Genomic DNA, 6,881 nt, shown 5'->3' with positions numbered 1-6,881 from the left:
AGCGTGGGACACCATTCCCCAAATTCCCGAGAGCGGGACGGCTCAGGCGCCGTTGCCGCCGGGAGAGGGGACATGGCTGGGACTCCCCCTCCCCTCCAGCGAGTGCGGAGGGACGCACCTGCCGAGGGTCCGTGTCCCCCGTGGCCCTCACAGCGCACAGAGATGTCCCGCTGCAAACTGATGTCAGGGGGAAGAGCAGGTCCCGGTGCCCTAAAAACAACAGGGAAAACGGCTCTTACCTGGGGCCTTGCTGACTTTACTCCCTTTTCTTTCCTCTTTTTTTTGGCTGCAGTCCCTCAAACTGCACCAGCTAAATGACACAGGACATCCTCCCACTCCTGCCCGACGAAAGCAGCGAGCGTGTGACAAAAAGTTGGCACCTGGATGTAGCCATATGTGACCCTTTTTGGCTCCGAACCTTGTTACGTCGCACAGGGAGAGGCCGTGGTGCTTCTGCACGCCTCTGTCAAGGCTGCCGGCCTCTGGGACATGCCTTCATGCAGGGATTTGAAAAATTCCAACCTTGGCCTGAAATCAGCACTTCACCATTTTCCACTTAAAATGGTGCCCTGTGAAGAATACTGCAAGTTCTCTATCTTAATGACTGTGTTTCAGTGGAAACACAAAATTTAACATCTTCAGGCATATTCTACCACATTGTATCTAACTGGCTTTGAAAGCTTTTTTAAAAGATCTAGACATTTAAAGCATTGATTTTTATAATGGATTTATTGGTTTGTTTTTCTTTTATAGTACCAAAAGACTCTAGACCATCTATTTTGAAATCACTTTAAACCATTTTGAAATGTGTGTGATCACTACAGTCAATCTATATATACATATATATATATATATGAGACTTCATCCAGCCATTTCCCTAGATGCAGGCAGAGCCAAATAAAAAGGGAATCTGCACAGAGGTTTTTCATTTATACTCAGAAACTTTCCATTTATATTCTGAGAACTAGACAAATGCAGACAAAGGTGGGTATCTTACCTGTGTTTTTCAGTGTTTACACTACAAACCATCTCAAGCATTTTATCATGTTTATTTATCATAACAAATAAAGAGAAACAGAGGATTAGAATTTTATTCCATTTTGAAAATAAGGTTGGCTTTCATGAACCTAAAATCCCTTGGTTTTACTTCTTACATTTTTCTGGCATGACCTAGAATACTTAGGATCTATTTTTAACATTATTTAAGCCATGTTGTTAGAGTAATCCTATTTACAATGGGAACTTTAAGCACCAAATAACTCAGGTGATGGCTTAGAATTGTTTGATTGTCTTGCGCTTTTATTAGATCTTTCCAAATGTCCTCTCAAAGTACAAGAGCTGTAGTTTGGAGTCCTGCCAATACTCCCTCTAAAATATTTTTCTTAGAATATAATTTACTGTATCTCCTTTAATGATTAGCCCCTTTGTAATTTATTTCATCATTTGGGCAGATGGCTTATTTCTCAAAAAATCCTCTTATGACTGCTATTTTTACCTTAATGACAAAAATAATTGGTAGGTGTCTTTCCTTTTCCAGATTATGAGGAAGGTTTATTCAGAAGAATGAACCTGCAGTTATTCTCTCACAAAGCTAGTATTTGTACTATAGATTTACATTCAGCAGAATGTAAATCTATAGTACAAATCCTTTTTCCAGCAGAAACTGAAATTCAGTGCGCTGGTCACTTTCAGGGCGTGGTTTGTGTGAGAAGACATGAGCTAAGGAGGACAAACACATATTCCTGCCAAGGTCCTGTCCTGCACTTAGCTTGGTAACATGCGAAGGCCTTGACATCCTTCTAGCCCACAAGTGTGTCTTCTGAGGGAAAATCCAACCTGTGTATTCCTTCAGGCTGAGGCAGTGGTAGGAGTTCTGAGGTAGTAGGATGTGCTCCTCACCTTTCCTGATGCAGCTGGCATATGCCATGTGCAGGTGGGATTTCATGTGTGGGGTTTGGAGTGGAGCACTTCAGACACCCGCTCTGAATCAGATCCAACACGAACGCCTGGAAGAGCCACTGATGCCTATGAGTGAGATGACAACTCCATGACAACGAGTTCTTCAGGGATGTGTGTGTTCCCAGTGTGGCACTGAGAGAAAAACCATTTCTGCAAAGGAGTGAATCAGATACCTTAGTGGGGTTCAGTAGTGGAAAGCTGCTTTGAAGCAGCTGGGATCAACTTATTTTCTGCTGTGGGCATGCCTTGACAGAAATGTGGAGCTTCTCTACTTAGATCCACAACTGGGTTTCTTGTTCATTTCTTTATTATAAACTGATACTTCTTTATTGTATTTTCTCCTCTCTTGTAGCAAAATCAATGTCACTTGAAAAAGAGATTTTGTATTTGTAAGCCTCACTGAGAAATTTTTAATTTGTAGCTCTGTGCAGTTTCTATATTTTTAAATATCTGGAGGATTAGGAAAAAATCCTAGTGTACTTTAATAATATTCATACCAAACCTATCTTTCTTTATACTATGCATATTGTTGGGAGTTTCGGATTCCTAAAGACGCTTCTAATGAATTCAATTGCTATCACAGGAAACAAAACAGTGAGGAAAATACTGTAGATGAGTGTTTCTGAATTCCAGTTGCAAAATGTATGGAGAAGATTATGGTTTACTGTAGCGCCTAGGAGACAGGGAATGAAGTCAGTGGCCCAGATCCTTGCTAGGCCTGTGACCATCCCATGTTCCACTTGGCATCTAAAATTTTAAAGATACACAGGACATAAATAAAGTAAAAATGAAACAAAGGCAGAATTCAGACTTTTATGACTATTTTGCTCTCTGCAGTGGGCAGTGGCAGTACAACCAGGAGAGGAAGGGGATTACATCTGGGGAGCAGTGGGGAGCTTGTTCCGGTTTGGCCAAATTTAGAAATATATATATACTCTGAGAGAAGGCACAACCACCCCTCCCCCCACCAGGTTCGGGAAAAAAAATAAATTTTCCTCGAAGGAAAGTGAAGAAGATAAAACTATTTATTTAACAAACACACGGGAAAGGAAAATAATGTTAAATGGTAAAACCTTTCGCTGTAGAGGAAAAACCTGGGAAAGTGTTCGAGTCCTCCCTTTGGTCTCCTCGGAGCTGGGGCTTGGGCCAGGGCCAGGCCCTCTGTGCCCGGTGGAAAGTCCTCCCGATGTGCTCTGATGTTACAGCAATCAGGCAGTCCAGTAGAAAAGGGAGAAAATCCGAAATTCCAGAGAAGGAAAAGTTCAACTCTCAGCCTCTCTCCAGAGAACAAGAAACTGGAAAAAACTGGCCAAAAGCTGACTGGAAAAGCTGCCAGCCTGGTGCTTCCTTGCTCCCCCCTGCCCCAGCTGGGAAAAAAAAAACCTGCTATCTTTATGTGACCTTGAACAAGTTTCAAACTGCTTTGAGAAAGTTTTGCTCAGTTTTTTCTTCCCCCTCTCAGGCTCAGTTCAGAGGCATAGAAAGGCCAATAATTAATTTCTGGGCATAGGCAGCGATATGGGATACACATCATAAGGTCACCCCAAGACAGAGCTGCTGGACCAGCATCCTTCTCTGTAGGCCACCTCACTGGATGGGCCATGTAGAAAACTTCCTGCCAACGGCTCTTCCCTGGGGATTGACCTTTGCTGGGCTGGGTTTTTGTGGGATTTGAGCAGCCACAGTACCAGATATTGCAGTGTATCAGAGGCTGAGGCTGCCATTTAAGCTGGAGGCAGAATCTTGCCACAGTAAAGGCGTCTGAACTCTCTCTCTGGCTAGAGCACTGGTTTTAGAAAGCTGACATTTTGCACTCCTTAAAAGCATCATCTTAAGAGGCAAAAATAAATGAATATTCATTGCGGGAAAAAAAAAAAAAAGATTCTTAGATAAATAAGATGACAAAGCTAAATAAAAGAGATTTAATCTGAAGGCAGAAGACATTTTTCCAGAAGTGGAGGTTATGTGCAAACAAGGGAGCTTACACAGATCCTAAACTCAAACAAATTTGGCTTAAAAATGTAAATGAAGAGTTTGTAGAACAACTTGCTAAAGGCAAGTATAAAAGTTACTCATAAAACTTTAGACCACAAGAATGAGGAAGTTCTGCAGAGCTGAAGGGATTCCCAAAGAGTAAGAGGATCACAAAAAGGCAGAGAGGTAAAAATGGGAGAGGTACTAATGCAACTCTTTCTCCATAGTGTTCTCTACCAAAGAGCTTGGAGTCTTTAATATCCATCCACTTTCTTTACAAAAATTAAGTCTCCAGAGTTATCCCATATTGAATGGTTGGAAGGAGAAAAAAAAGCTCATATAAGGAAAATGGATAACACAATCAGCTTGCCTGAGTCCAATTCACATACATGTATCTTGAGAGATCAGATATTGAACAACTGTCCCACTAACTTTGAGGTAAACTTGCCATTCAAATACTTTTTTAACTCACCAAATAGAAAAGAACAAAATCTTGAAAAGTACTCCAGAGGGTATTTGTATTTGAGACAACCCACTTAAAAAGAACCTAAAAAATAATATCACTTGACATCTGAATAACTCTGAACTAATACCATCCTGGCCTGTATCAGCCAGGATAATAAAAATATTAATTATTAATAATGTAGAATAATGTGGCCAGGACCAGGGCAGCGACTGTCCCCCTGTACTCAGCACTGGTGGGGCCACACCTCAAATCCTGTGTTCAGTTTTGGGGCCCTCACTACAAGAACATTGAGGTGCTGAACTGTGTCCTGAGAAGGGGAATGGAGCTGGTGAAGATCTGCAGCACAAGCCCTGCGAGGAGCTGAGGTTGTTTAGCCTGGAGAAAAGGAGGCTCGGGGGGACCTTCTTGCTCCCTACAACTGCTTGGAAGGAGGTTGTAGCCAGGGGGAAATTGATCTGTTCTCCCAAGTAACAAGCAGTAGGATGAGAGGAAATGGTCTCAAGCTGCACCAGGGAGATTTAGGTTGGATATCAGGAAAACTTTCTTTACCAAAAGAGTTGTTCAGCATTGGAAGAAGCTGCCCAGGGAAGTGGCTGTGCCCCCATCCCTTGGACATATTTAAAAGATGTGTAGGTGTGGTGCTTAGGGATGAGGTTTAGGGTGGACTTGGCAGGACTGGGTTAATGGCTGGAATAGATGATCTTAAGGGACTTTTCCAACCTAAATGATTCTGTGATCCTATTGTATCATTCCATCATATAATTTTTATGAGGAAGCCTCAACATGCCTTTTGTGGAAGGAAGCTATGCCTCTGCCCATCTCCTGGAGGCTTCATCAAACTCCTTCATATGTAAATGATCCACCTTCTATAGACTTTTAAATTTCATTAATGCTTCTGTCAAGGTCTTTCTGGAAAGAACTGTGAAGACCTTTACAAGGAGTCTCAACTACCCTGAGATGAAAAAGATTAATAACTACTTAAAGGCCCATCACAGCATACTAAAGAAAGTCATCCAGATTCAACGTCTGTCTCACAAAACAAGAAAAGAGTACTGAATAAAATCCTTAGGCAGTGTGTTTGAAACAAAAGAAGTACTTGCTCTACACCACATGTTATTTAATGACACTTTGCCCACATGTTCAGAGAATAATGTAGAAACAAAAATCATAAATGGGTAAAAAAGTGCAAATTATGGGACAAGTACTTGTCAGGTGCAATTAAACACAAAAATTCAGATTCCCCGTTCTTTATATATATGAGGCCTCTAATAAGTGACCCAAAGCAACAAGGCTTATAATAGGGTACAGAAACAGAAAAGCAAGTGTATCATCTGTGTCTCAGCTTCTTGCAGCTTTAGTACTTGTGGTCTTTCTTGGGGAAAGCTCACATTCTGGAGACATTTAGAAATCTTCTCAGAGAGAATGTTAATTGGGAAAGGTGTTCAGTAGGAATGCTAGTTTTATTTACTTAATTACCAGTATTTCCATTAAAATACCTGCAGCATGAGCATTGCATGGAGCCCTCCCTAGTTTGCATAGCACAATTACTCTAAATGTTCTTGTTACCATGATACCCTCACATGGATCAAAAGCAGGACAGGGCCTCCAAGATGCTGGCCTGCAGCAACTGGCCCCTGAATTAGTACAAAGCAAGAGTAAACTCCACAGAATTTGAAAGCAAATGTGAAGCAAAAATCAAGCTTCTGATTCATGAGATTGATTACATGCATATGTCCAAATACATGGAAACTTCCACATGCAGACGTCCTGTCTGCTGTGATACAGCATCGTGTCACAACTTGCTGCGACCTCGAACAGAACTGACAGCTCTAAATACACTTTGAGTTAAAGCACTCTGAGGAGAAGGGAGGAGATTGCATTGCCCAGAGGATCTGCAGCTGAAATGTGTGTTTGTATCAGAATGACAAAGCCAGGGTGTGAACAGAGATGCTGCTTTTTCAGCCCGGAGCTGGCTCTGACAGGTTACATGTGAGATGTGCCTTGCAGATATCCAGTTCCTGCCTCCTGCCCCTCCTCATGTCCAGGCTTGAACATGAATTCATAAAAGGCTTAGAGGATTTAAATAGCCTGGTTACAAAATTGTATTGAAATATAGATACTGATGCAAATTGTACAGCCTGTTGGCACTGCATGAATCACACCAGGCCTAGAAAGAGTCTACATTAATTCCAATGTGCTGTATTTCCATTTCCAAACTGTTCCCTTTTCATATTCATATTGTGTGTTGCTTTCATTTAGATTATTTTCTTTCTTTTTTTTTCTAATTTTCTTTTGCATCTGTTAATGCATTTGCCAAGTCTCTGTATACATAGCTAATTTCCAAAGCTTCCCTCATCCTGTTCTATTTGATCTCCAGTTCTTCCTAAGGAATATATACAATGGCAATCAGAAATTGAGATAAAGAAAGAAGCATCTCTTGAACTAGTTGTTACAAACAAATCCCTATTATAAACAGAACCAA

General features: G+C 41.3%; 1 protein-coding gene across 1 annotated transcript in view; it reads right to left on the bottom strand.

Moving 5' to 3' along the window:
• Positions 1-375, bottom strand: part of PKIB (cAMP-dependent protein kinase inhibitor beta) — a 54,045-nt gene extending 53,670 nt beyond the window's left edge. The window contains exon 1 of the mRNA XM_042016985.1: positions 240-375. The gene's annotated coding sequence lies outside the window, so the exon portion shown is untranslated. The remainder of the gene's footprint in view (positions 1-239) is intronic.
• Positions 376-6,881: the final 6,506 nt, after the last annotated feature.

This window comes from Corvus kubaryi, unplaced genomic scaffold, assembly GCF_017639235.1.
Source record: "Corvus kubaryi isolate FWS band 111438036 unplaced genomic scaffold, C.kubaryi_AGA036_p1.0 split3-73, whole genome shotgun sequence".
NCBI classification, from domain to species: Eukaryota; Metazoa; Chordata; class Aves; order Passeriformes; family Corvidae; genus Corvus; species Corvus kubaryi.
Note: the sequence above shows the minus strand (reverse complement) of the source record. Positions and strands in the feature narration are given on the sequence as shown.